Source organism: Sphaerodactylus townsendi, linkage group LG01 (assembly GCF_021028975.2).
Source record: "Sphaerodactylus townsendi isolate TG3544 linkage group LG01, MPM_Stown_v2.3, whole genome shotgun sequence".
NCBI classification, from domain to species: domain Eukaryota; kingdom Metazoa; phylum Chordata; class Lepidosauria; order Squamata; family Sphaerodactylidae; genus Sphaerodactylus; species Sphaerodactylus townsendi.
In genome coordinates, this window is record NC_059425.1 from 108,974,357 (window position 1) to 108,988,219 (window position 13,863).

At 39.2% G+C, this 13,863-nt stretch overlaps 1 protein-coding gene across 9 annotated transcripts in view; it reads right to left on the reverse strand.

Moving 5' to 3' along the window:
• Window positions 1-13,519, reverse strand: part of EYA4 (EYA transcriptional coactivator and phosphatase 4) — a 161,971-nt gene extending 148,452 nt beyond the window's left edge. For 5 of the 9 annotated variants that reach the window (XM_048490404.1, XM_048490387.1, XM_048490378.1 and 2 more), the window contains exon 1: window positions 13,061-13,519. The gene's annotated coding sequence lies outside the window, so the exon portion shown is untranslated. Of the gene's footprint in view, window positions 1-12,369; window positions 12,617-12,699; window positions 12,805-13,060 lie in introns of those variants that run through there. The other 4 variants (XM_048490413.1, XM_048490369.1, XM_048490361.1 and 1 more) reach the window with 3 other exon arrangements.
• Window positions 13,520-13,863: the final 344 nt, after the last annotated feature.

The window sequence follows — 13,863 nt, forward strand, 5'->3', positions numbered from 1 at the left end:
TAATCTGGAAACCAAGTCAACCTTTGTGCATATTCCATTGTCAGTCCCCGATTAAAAACAGGGGGTGCATACTGCTGTATCGTTATACTGCAAGTGTTTTAACTACTTTTAAATGATTGTTAAAAGTTTTAAATTAACAGACATTCTGAAGAGAGATATCTGTTACTCCAGATGCGGATTTAAGGCTGATGAAGTGTTATATATCAAGATAAGAAAAGAATATAATTTTTTTAGACTATTTTGGCTATGAAAACTCCTAACTTTCAGATTAATACATGCAATAATGTGTTTTATGAAAACATGTGGTATAATATATTCAAATATTTTAATACTGCAGTTTTCATTTGCTATACATCAAATTTCAATATAAAATTAAAAATCTAAGGAAGAAAATGGCAAAAGGTTAAAAAAATTAAATTGCGAATACATTCACTGGATTCTTGAAGAATGTGTCAGAAGCACATTACTGTTTGAGAAGACAATGCCATCTTCTGTTTCTCTAACACTCTTTTGAGCTTTATTTCTGCCCATAACTACCGGTAAATCAAAGGCAAATGATGTCACCCAATGGGCCAACTGAGAGATAAACATCATTCTAAATATTCAAATGCAGCCCTACCCTGAACAGAGCCATAGAGGCACCCTGACCTCACTCTTCCAGGGATGCAACCACAGTTGGAATGAAGCAAGAATGTTGCCACCTACAGGTGACTGCTTACCTACCAGTATGGTGACAGATATCTTATCACAGCCATACCACAAACTTCTGAGTTTTTTTTCCTTAGGAAGAGTATACATCTGGTTGAGAAATAAAGTTAGTGCACCAACAATAAAGAAAATGCTAATTCAGATGTACAACAGCAACAAAGTAGTATCACTCGCAAAATCTGAAACCTCACAGTTGTATACATGCTAACCTTTCAATACATTTAATTTTTTTAAAAGAAGATCACAGTATCTAAGATGAAAGAAAGTTTTCCAACAAGAACAAAAAAGAACTTCAGACAACCTGGAAGTGCTTTCTGTTGCCTTTTATTTCTAATTCTTTTAATACAGAGCAATACAACACCAAGGGATTAAACTGAATATCAGTAGTAGTATGAGGGACAGAATATTAGATAGATATTATAGATTTAAGATGAGTATAGACTAAAGGAGCTACAGTAATTGCAAATGCTTAAGTAATTTGATGATGGTTGGAAATTGCACACAGGCATGTAACTGGTAGAATGAGGAAGAAATAGAGAATGTTAGAAAAAGTGAAAGATTATATATTTTGCTGGTTGTTTCAAATTGGTGATGTATAAATGGAGTGATATTAGTGGAACTAACTTTTAAAAAATGGGAAAAATAATAAGATAAGCTGGTTTGGACGTAAAGGGGTTTAACCAGAAATATTATACATAAGGTGAAGGCAGGATGGGAACCAGTTAGAATTCTTTATATCTTTCATTCTTCCATTCTGACCCCTTTTCTATAAATGGTCACTATAGAGGGTATTGGTTACTCTTCGGGAGATAGAGGATGATGCTATGTATTTCATGTCTGGTTGGATTTGTTTTCTTTATGCAAGGTGGTAGGTCCAGCACCTTGTAGTGGATGCAGTAATAATATAAAAATAATTTTTAAAATGCAAAAATAACTCTTAAAGCAGTTTAAAACAAGACAATCTAAAATCCAAAATATACAGAATAGTGGTACTAAGAAACATTAAAACAATAAGGTCCATATTATTAGTGATCAGAGTGTCCTAAAAGCAGAACAATTTTAGCACACAGCCAAATGATAACACAGCATCAAATGAAGGAATCCCATTATCAGCATGCCACCCCCACAGAGAACACCCTTTAATAAAAGAGAAAACTCTGACAAACCCCCTGGCTTGCTTTCAAAGGCCTTAGATGACAATCTCCGCAGATGGGCAGGTTCACAGCAGAACAACTGCTGTTGCAGGTGCATGTGGGTAAGAAAGTGATCTCTCCCCCCACCTCCCTGGCCCCTGTCTTTCTAAAGGAAAGATTTTATCATAAGAATTTGGAAGTAAATGATTATTTTCCTCACTTTTGAGATATGCTCTACAATAACAACAATGAACACAAATGGAATCACATGAGTATGTGGGAATCTCCCCCAAGCACTGATGAGAGAAAAGATTTTGAGTCCCACTTAGTAAAAGTATGCTAAGTTTTCATTTATCTCAGTCCAACTCAATCCAATCAACTAACCCCAGGGTCTTTGGTTAGAAAGGCAGCTAACAAAGCAAATTGCCAGATTCCTTGAAAACAATTGCAAACTATTAAAAAACAGTTTTCATTGTTTCCCAAAGAGAAAAAAAGAAAAATCAATTTACAAACTGCAAAATGGAACAATACTGCACATTACATTTGATCTGGACATATACAGCAACAAATTACTCACTACATCCCAAGAATAATTCATAAAGTAAATAATTCAAAGTCAGATTTTGTTGTCTGTTTACCTTTATTATGTGTGAGTAAAGTGTTGTCAAGTTGCAGCTGACTTAGCAGCAACCCAATATAGTTTTCACGGCAAGTCATTAACAGAGGTAGTTTGCCATTGCCTGCCTCTGCGTAGCACCCATGGTATTCCTTGGTGGTGTCCCACCCAAATAATTGCCAGGATTGACCCTGCTTAGTTTTTGAGATCTGATAGTTCAGGCCAGCCTCAGCCAACCAGGTTAGAGAATCTCTGTTACAGCAAACCTTTAAAAATGAAAAGGACAATCAAGGACTTGAAGGGGAATTTAATCTTCTCCTCCATGATTTCTCCTTTCCCTTCCCTGAAAAAACCCTCCTTTTTCCTGCTCAAGCTAATGTACCTTTAGCTATCCTCTCCTCACACCCACCCCGGTCTTCCACTTGGCCTCCTTTCCTCAAAACCTTGGCAGCCTCTAAGAAAACTCTGCAAGATTCTAGCCACTGTGCTGGACCCAGTTGCTCCATGCCAAACTCTCATCTCAAGCTCAGTTGTGCCATGTTGGCTGTGGGCCAGGTCAGGTCCAGTTTTGTGGTAAAGAACCTGCAAAGACCTCACCTCACTTTCTTCTGTACACTCTCATTACACTATTTCTTTTTTTCTTCCTCCTGGCAACGCTCATACCATGCTTCCTTTCCTCCTTCTACCTACTTTTTATCTGTCCCCCATTGTCACCTATATTATTATTTATTTACTTCAAATATTCCTCACCTTTCACATTAATTTATAGTCAAAACATTTCACAACAATCTTGACTCCTCCATTTTATCTTAACAACACTGTGAGATAGGATAGGCTGAGAATTTGTAACTGGCTCAGTGAGCTTTCATGGAGAATGGGGATTTGAACCTGAGTCACCAAGATCCTAGTTTGAAGCTCTAACGACTACCCTACACTATAGTGAGCCTACCGTTAAAAAGCAGCAAGCAGCTGGGCCTGGGTGGGTTACACAAGTCAAGTGATAGCAAGTTGCCCACTGGCTGCTGCTGGCCTGACCTCCTGAGTCCACCCTCAAAGGCCAAAAGAGCCCGTGAAAGGGCTCTGACCACTCCCTGCTGTTATTCACACCGAGGCTAATAATACTGTGTGGATGCCTAGCAATAGTTACAGAAAAATATCTTAAAGCACAGTCTCTGGTTTTATTATGGAGGGGGGAGTTTTCCCCATAGCATTTTGTTTTATTTTAATTTCAGACTTTTCTGCAACCTGGGGCATTTCTCTGGTTTGTAGAAAGTGCTGAGCTCTAAATCAAAGTATCCACAGATGAGGTCATGTTGATAGATTGGTTTTGGGTATTTGGGTTTGGAGACATCAAGCAGTGGCATACAGAAACCTATAAAATGTTTCCCTATAAAATCTGCAGAATCACCTGTTTGCATTATAGTGGTTTGCTATATAGATGTGATGGATTGTAGCATACAGAAACCTATAAAATGGCCTTCCCTTGCCATCTTACCTTACCCTTAAGACATACTTGTCCCACACCAGAGGCTTCTAACCTAGCAAGAAAGCAGATTTGTTCAGTCTATAGCTGACAGGCCTCGCTAATTACATTCGCAAAAGCGTACCCAATGTTGATCATTGTACCAACTGTGCCAAAAAGAGTACATTACACAAATTATGCAATGAGGGCTGATGAATGGACTTTCTTGACAAATCAGAACTGGATTTCATATGTCTCTTTATACCAAGTCTTGAGATACACATTTAGTAGCTGCTGTTCAAGCCAAAAAAAGATGTATCAGGCTTAATGTGTCCATTTGTGCATCAGCAGTATCAGTACAGTACACAGAAGTATATCTGCTAAGACAGAGGAGCAAGAGCTTTGGCATAAGCCACAGGACAAGGGCCTTGACTCTTAGCCTATGACCTTGAGTGTGCCTGTGACCTTGAGTGTGCTATCATACAGGATTCAGGAATTGCCAGGACCAATATATTCTTTTTTGTTCTGTATATTTAAAGATTGCTTTTGTCTATTTAAATTTTTATTATTTTTGTTTTATTGCTTTGGTAAGCAATTTTGGGTTTCCTGTGAATATATATGTGAATATACACTTGTGAATATATACATTCACAAAACAAGTGAAAAACATTTTTACAACATCATAACTAATTCAATATGTGACTAAACAAGTATCAGAAACAACCTATGCATGTTTCTCTAGGAGCTCTTATAAGAAAGATAGTACCTTACTCATTTTAATTATGTAGCCTATTATCAAAGCAGGGTGGTAGTAAAGATCCACTGTACTAACACTCTCTTGTTTCTCAGCTGTATAAACCACATTTTACAGTCCATCATATCTATATAGCAAACCACTTTAATGCAACAGGTGATTCTGCAGATTTCTACTGTTGCATTTTCAAATAGAAAAAAAGTCTTGTAGTAGTTCTAGATCAGAGATGTTTGTTTATGCATTTGGTACATTATTACCCCACCCTTCCTTCAAAGACATCAGGGCAGTTTAGCTATCTTGCCAACTGCCATTTTACCCATACGACAACCCTGTGAGGTACATTATGCCAAGAGAGAGAATAACAGGATGAAGGACACACAGGATATTTCATGACAGAACGGAGATTTGAAATTGGTTCTTCTAGAACCTATTCCAACTTTCTAACCACTACACATACACAACTGTAACATTAGTACTGAAGAATACACAAATTTTCTAAGGAAATCCCCCATGATCTATAAAAACAACACAACTTGAATCAGGCTGAATTCTGCAAGCTTCCAAAGTCATACTGCCCAATTTCCATTCAGTAGTACAAACGTTAGTACAAACCTTTACTGTTGTTTTTTTTTACCTCACACATGTAAGACCTTACACCAGTGGTGGGATTCATCAGGTTTGCACCACTTCGGCAGAACCGGTTGTTAAAATGGTGCTTGTAAACGACCAGTTGTTAAATTATTTGAATCCCACCACTGCCTTACCCATGTTATTCTTCACAAGAAGCATGAATAACCTACAATTATTATACTCAAACTTTTAGAAGTCACTAATGACAGGCAATGCAACAGTTTTTCAGGCATGACAAGAGACTGCCACTGCAGGACACTGAGGGGAATTCCTACCATACTCAAAAGGACAAGGAGACAAAGAGGCAGAGCTGTCATAATCAGCATTGTGCAAGTGAACAGTGTGCAACTGTGACTGATGCCAACAACTCATGCCAGTGCTGCAGTCTGCTTACACAATCCTCCACTGCCATCTCCTGGTACCTATGGTTAAGGCCAGGAAATGCCCTGCTGCTTCCCTCCCATTTGTGACTGTATATAAGCCACTTCTGGGAGCCACTCAAGAGGGATATCTGAGCCATTTCTGGGAGCCACTTAAGAGGGCAATGTGTGATCCCACAAGAAAACTTCAGGAATCCAACTCCATCTGAACATGGAGTTACCTTACTGCTCTACCCTGTGGTGCTTAACTTATTACAGGGTTTTTACTTAGAAGACAACTTCAAGCCTAGTATAAGCTACTGGTTTTCAGAGATGAAGATAGTGATTAGTTGATCTACCAAAAAAAGCAGCTCTTGTTGGGCGGGTGGTAAGGGTGTGTGATCTGGATCAGGATTACAGCATTAAGCAAAAATGGTTCAACTCCACACCAGTTCCACAATTGGCAAAGGAACTTTAGGGAGGCTTTCAGACATGGTATTAAAAAACCTACAGGTAGCCATGTCGTTGGATACACATGTTTCTATTGATTCAAAAATCTCATTACCTATTCAACAAGACACTGCAACTGATAGAATGGAGAGAAATTACTACCATTCAACACATTGCACAGCAGCAGACTCAGGATTTTTGCAAATTATATACTCAATAGAAACTTGTGTCCACAGCCAATCCTGGAACCCACTCATGTTAATTTTTTTACTTCATATTTAAGGCAGCTTGGGTATACATGCTAAAAGTATAACATATGATGTGTCCCTCCACATTATTATTTGGTAGCAATGAAAGTTTCATCATACCACTTCCAAGTATCTATAAATTATTCATTGGTGCTAATCTACAAAATTATACTATTAACTCTGACCACATTCTTAAACATCTAAACCAATGTTTTCCAACCTTTTCGATGTCACAGTACCCTTGACCTCACTCTTCATATCTCACGGTAGCCCTGCCATCTTCCCCCCACCTTCCCCTCCCAGTTTCCCTACTTGCCACCCCCACCTTCCCCTCCCAGGGTGAAGGGAAGCACGGGGGAGGGGTGGGTGGGAAGTGGCTGCTGACCTTGCAGCAGGCCCTGCCCCCTGGGCCAATTCCATATCCGTGCTGGTGCCGGCGGGAGACACCACAAAAGTGAGGGGGCTGGTAGCATTGCCACGGTACCCCTGGGACATGTTCCTGGCACTCCAGGGTACCACGGAACCAGTGGTAGAATTCAAATCATTTAACAACCGGTTCCGGTGGTGGGATTTAAGTATTTTAACAAGCAGTTGTTTACAAGAGGCATTTTAACAACCGGTTCTGCCGAAGTGGTGCGAACCTGCTGAATCCCACCACTGCACGGAACCCTGGTTGGGAATCGCTGATCTAAACTGTAGAAATTTTTTTAAAGAGCACTGTACTATGAGTCTCCAATAAATCAAGGTTTGTGTCTTAAGCATCTCCAAACACTAAAATAATGTTCTGTACTGTTTTGTTGCTGAAACAAAATTATTAATTTCAAACAAGTAAGCTAACTTTCAAAGAACAGAAGAAAGGCAAAACAAAAAAAAATCACTATTTACTCTATTTTCCTCCCAGTATTTACCCAGTGGCATTTATGCCATCATGGACATTTATTTGTGCTTCACAATATAGAATCCTACAGTTTATCCTTGAAGTCTTAGGGCATGCTGGCATTATCATTTTTGTCAACAAAAGGGGCAGATCCATACCTATACCTCTTTACAGATGCAAAGTGCTTTTCATACATAGCAACATAGTAACTGTGCAAACCAAAGTTCAAAGTCCAAAGTTCAAAACAGACAACTGGAGTCGGGATACAATTTGCAGTGCACTGGCAGTGTGAAATGCAGTTGACACTATGCAAGTGTCAGGCATTTAGTACATATTAATATAGAAGATGTTTCTGTTTTAATTATGGCAGGGATCCAAAGAACTACTTTATCATAACCGCAATGGCTGGGGGAGATTTTTAACTTTGCTTCCTTTGACCACTAGACTTCTATGACATATAAGAAATTTCTTTTTTAAAAGACCCTTTAGTTTTAAAAGACATTTGTCATATAGCATGATGGTCTAATGATTGAGAAATATAATCTCAAAGCCCTCTTGGATGCATAGTTGTACTGTGCTTTGGATCTTGGTCTACAAATCTATTTATAAGAATATTTGCTTTTTATTTATTTTTAATTAAGATGATGAGCCAGGTTGATTTATACTTCTAGAAATTAAAATTTGAATGTCAAAATAAGTGCACCAATTAGTATATTATATCATCAAATGTAATTATGAATTGTTTACAAATATGAAAAGCAACATAGACTGTTTCTGCCCAAGTAATGGCAGCTCCTTCAGTGTACTGAAATGCCAAGTTATTCAGTCATATGGAATTACTTTCTTATTTTATTATCAACCCCCAAAAGAGTGACAGATCAGAAATCTGCATTACATTGTACCATTAGAGGCAATTGCCTAATAGAAAAAGTCAACCCACTTTTTCTTTTTTCTTTCTTTCTTCCTGAGTAACTGTAACACCTTAAAAACAAAAACCAAGGGCAATTTTTAACAGCAGAAAGCTCAGAAAGAAACTTAATGTCATTTGAACAAATAACTTCTGAAATAATGTTGTCTTAGCTAGTTTACACTGAAATTGGTTCTCCCACTGGAAGCTGAGAATACAAAAACAACATCTAAGATGATGTAGGGTTAAGTCATATGTGAAGACATCCCCACCTATCAATCTGGATTTAACATTAAAAAAACCCTAACAAATAACTGTTATACAAATCATGGCCTATTTGTACTGTAAACATGACAGGTTTTTTTTAGTTAAATTATTGAAAGCTAGCCCCCAATATTGATCATTAAGCCCATACACATTTGTTTGAAATGCATTTTTATAAATAATTGTAAACAAATATAGTCAGAAAATCATAGATTTTAAATGAAACCAGCTATGAAGTCTAGATTTTTTTTCAGAATGATGTTCATGTTCAATCCCCTGGAAGATAAAATCATTAACCTCATAGATGACTATGAACATGTTCACTGAAAACTATGGACAGTTAGGAAATCAAAGCCCTTTCAGAATAAATTTGAGTGTGCAGCCAGTGAACGCAGCTCCCACCCAGCTCTATGTTGGAGACCTCTTAAACTTCAACTGTGTTGACTTAATTGTGCTCATAGTCAGCAAGCTCCGCTTATCCAACTATTAAATTTGTTGCTCCAATGTTCTCTTTTCAAGCTCAGTTTGATAAAATTCCAAGTTTACCTTCAATACTTATTTTACACCAGTGAGAGTTTGTACTTTGTACAGAAACATGTTTTGAAATCTGAGAGACAATTAAAAGGAATATGAAAGTTGAAAGGCTTCAAGTACCAAACTAAATGCTAAGACTTGCTAGATTAACTAATGCTTTTGATGGCAGAGAAACATTATAGTTAAGCTAGTACTTCTATAACCACATTTTTAAAGTGAGAACTTAAACTACATACATAAGTTTGCATTCAAATAATCAAACTCTAATATATACGTAATGGAACAATATAACTTTTGTGCTGCAACCCCCCCCCCCCAAAAAAAAATTATTAACAAATGCATTTACTACAGCCACACCAAATATGTATTAAGGTTGGATCAAAGCCTTTAAAACACACTACACATTAAAATAACATTATTATAGGATATAGCAAAGTGTTTGACGTTAATAAACCTGGAGCCTTATGAGGATTTATAAAGCTTTGAAATGTTGGGTAAGTACATGGAAGTCACAGTTTTTAATCCTAAGCATCATTATATGTCATTCATATTTAATTCATTTATATTACATGAAACTAAAATAAACCAAAATTAATATTCAATTAACAGATGCTATTCTATAAAATTCCAGTGTTCACAGGTTTGAAATGTGATCAGAGTTAACACTTTTTGTAGTTTGTGAATCGTTGACTGCATAAAACAGGTGAACATAATTTTTTTCCATTCTGCAACATGGTAAAAATATATATTTATCTGACAAACAATAGCTGTTGACTTCATTTGCTGTGTCAAAATTTCACATTCAAAGCACTCAAATAAATTTTTGAATAGTTCCTCAAGTGTGGAGTAATTTACTAAAAAACTATTTTGAATTCAAAACCCTAGTTCCTTTTGTTCAGCACTGGATTTCAGATAGCCTTATTTTAGAGACCCGCTTCTCCATTTATTTCTTCACACAGCAATTTGAAATATTTACTACCAGACAGTACCTAATTTTAGGTTTTAAGTGCTTTAACAGCTCTATGAGATATGATCAGCAGCTGCCATATAAAACTATGCCAAATAAACTCCCCTTATAAAAGATAACAACTGCTTTATCTAGAGTTTATCAAGTCTTCATTTCCAAAGGTAAAATGATAAGAATATTTTTAAGTGCTTATGTGTGAAGTGACTGTACTGTCCACCCAACCCCCTACTCTGACTTTCTCTTTCAGCAAAGAAAATAATTTCACTGCCTGAAAATCTGAACCCCCACTAGATTTAATAAAACATTCTATTTAATAGAACATTCACATTTCTGTAAAAAGAGAATGTTCTGGGGGCTTGCTCAGTGGTAATTTGTACTCTAATTTGGAATAACCTTATTACAATCAATAAAACTACATCAGTGATTGGTAATCATTTAATTTTACTTGGAAAATATTTGCTATTGTTGAAGTCTTTTGCAACAGTGGACTTTTTTAAAAAACACTGTGATTCTACTACTAAAAATATTTACTTGAAAATAAACACCATGCATAATCAGTAGCACTTCCAAATACGTGTGGAGCTTTAAAGCTAATGTTTCGGCATATAATAAATCACTGTGAGCTCTGCAGCACTAGTTAAAACCCATATGACTGTGACAATACAACCTAGAACCCTAACCATGAGTTCTGTGGTCACTTATTGTCAGAACAGGAACAAAGGGATCCAAAATACTGCATCATGTAACTGCTTTAACATACACAAGCACCTGGTGAATAAATAATTGCCTATTTCAAAACAAGAGGGAAAGCATTACATTTCTAATCAAATTCACTTGTAAATATATTTTAAAAACAGGATTTGAGTGGGAAATAAACAAAACAGATGATTGTACAACAGCAATAACACAAGCAATGTACAGAAAAATAAAGTTGTATTATTTTATACTGTGGGCTGGCTCTTTCACAGACGGATATCAACATAATGAAACAGACGGTTTGTACCAGCAGAATAATCAGTTACAATTAAATATAGTACAGGTTTTTTGTTGTTGTTTTAAAAAAAACCGTGTTCCAATTATAAATACACTTTAGGAAAGCAAACCAGCGATACCAGGTCAGAGAGAACACAGTGCTTAAATCCTATCAAACCCTTTAAAAGGGTTATCAGAGAGAAAAGAGCATGTAAAAATTCTTTAATATCTGAGAAGACATGATGTTGTGGAATACACAAACATCAACTAATCAAAATTAGCACCTAATTCTACTAAAATAGCATTTTAATCAAAATATTTCAGCTGGCACCATGTATATTTCCACTTTAACACAAACTTAATTCCATATTTAAAATGTGTGAACAACTAATTACATGGGATCCATTTCATTTGTTGACTGATGATATGAACTATATCTAACTTCACAGTTATGGAAGAATTCATCTCACTTGAAAACTCTGGTCAAAGGGCGAAAGAGGAAAAAAAATACTTATTTCCTAATACTAACAGTATTTTCAACAGGCAAACCAAATATTGCATTCAAACACTTAGCACAGAATTCTCTCTAGAACTGTAGTATTTTGTATGCTAATGTCTTCTCACTGCAGGACAAGGACATCCATGCAAGTCACCTTTCAGGAGCTCACAGCGTTCCCTATGGATTAAATGGCAGCATCAACCAATACAAAAGTGGTACAGGTAAAGCGGAGTTTTTCAAAGTAATATACCCATTGCGTAAAATGTAACCTACAGTTCTCCTTTTATTACAGATTTTGGAAACCTCCAATGACGCTCCAGTGTCTCAGATTAATGACTCAAAGCCCACTGGGTTTGAACACTGAGAATTCGATTACCTCCAGTGCAAGCACACGCAAGAGGCTCCTCCACGTGGAAGTGCTTTCAAATCAAAACATAAGCCCCTGCATAGTGCTCACTGCATCTAAGAGCACTGAGCACTGTCTGGTCAGGAAAGCTATTTTTTCAGAGCCACTCCACAGCAGAAAACAAAGGAGAAGTCACCAGCATAGTACTTGGGCTACACAACTTTAAACTTAGGTGTCCTCACCTTTAGTCTTTGCCTAAAGAAATCGGAGGAACGAAACAAACCAAAAATCAGCATCACTGCCTTTCTATTTTACTCCAGGCTACGAAGGAATCCATATTTTAAGTTCACTACCGACCAGACTGTCTTGTCGAACAGCATTTCTAATAATAAAAAACTGCAACTGCTTCCATTAAAAAAAAAATCAGAATGCATAAGGGGTAACTGAAAAGCTGCACGATGTTCAGCTCCAAGGTAATATATATTCCAGATCCAAGTCTGACAATGAAAACTGTACACACACACTTGCTCCAAAGTGTTGTCATTTTACCACCACCACCTAGAAATACGAGCCCTTTATAATTTTATCCCCTCCGTGCTTCCATGTCAATTTGCCAGCTAATTTATGCAACACGAGTCCTTACATGAAACTTTATCAGAGGTTTTCCGTGGACACCCCCACGGGATATTGGCTGAACACAGCCCAGGTTCGGAAGAGCGCGCAGCCAACGAGAAATCCAAGCGCGCCAGCAGATCCTTGCGGAGAGAAAAGCGCTCTTGCGCCACACTGTCACGTTTGTGGCCTCAAGCAGGGCAGGAAGAAACTCGAGAGGGGCACCGGGAAACAAGGAGAAAGAGCGAAGCGAGAAAAGTTTCCAAGCGTCTCTTTTATCCTCCACCGCCTCTCCCCCCTCCCCCGCACCCCGCCGCCCTGTCCAGCCCGAGCAAACTTCAAGCAGAGGAGCCCCAATCACCTGAGAGCAGGCACCGCGGAGCCACCAGCGCCAGCAGGCAGCCCTGCCCCAAACGCCGCACTTCTACGCGCCCCCCGAGCCACAGCCCTCCCCAGCCCTGCCACGCGAAGGGCAAAGGGGATGGAGCGGCTCGCTGGGTTCTCGACGCGCCTCTTGCTGGAGCCACGACTTTCCCAGTGTCAGCAGCTTTTCTTTTGGCTCTTCGGCATGTTGAGCTCAGAGAAGCGATGTCCTTTTTTTTTTTTTTAGGGAAAGCGCCTCATAAAGTCCCCAACCCGTGACCGGGAAGCCAAGCTAGAAAAGAAGGGCGGGGGGAGCAGAGAGGCACGGCGGAAAAGGTAAGGAGGGCTGACAGACTCACCTTCTCCGGCCACGCTGTTGATCGCCGCCGTCGCTTCTGCTTTATTTATTTATTCCGTCCCCGGCTCCAAGTCGAAGGTGCCCCCTTGGAGCTGCTCCTCTGGTTTTGAAAAAAAGAAAGTAGGACATCCCATCCAAGCCTAGGCCCCCTCCCCCCTTTCTTCACAACTGGGAAGAAAACAAAAGAGGAGGGAGGGAGGGAGGGAGGCAAAGAAGGAAGGTGGGAGGCTTTCGCTAAAAACTTCCCCAACTCCCCGTACTTCGCTTAGGCGCAAACTACTTTTCTTCCTCGCCCCTTTGCCTTGTCGAATAAAGTAGCCCCACGAAGTGAGCCGCAGGCCGAAACAAGTGCGGGGCCAAAGTAAAGAAGGGGGAGCAAAAGCCGACGCCGCGCGGCGCCTTGGGTGGCTTTCCTGTCCTGCACTTGTCCAGGGAGTTGGTGCCAGTTTGGTGGCGACGCCCCAGGTGCAGGGTGCTGGCGCGCACATGAATGTGGGGGGCGGAAGGGAACCGTCGTGTTTACAGCGGTTCCCCCTTGCCATTGGTTGTTTTCTCGCGTGACTATTGGAGGAAAGTGGGCGCTGGAGGGAACTGGCTCTTGGGTCTTTGCCCCGGGCCGGCCCCTCCCCTCCCATGCTTCAGATGCCTTTTCCATCAAGTCGGAGAGACTTAAGGCAACCCGTGGGATAACTCAGGTGGTTTGCCATCACCTTCCTCCACATAGAAAGACCCCTGGACTTCCCTGGTGGTCTCCCACTCAAATACTTGCCAGGACCAACCCTGCTTAGGTCTGGGAGATTCAGG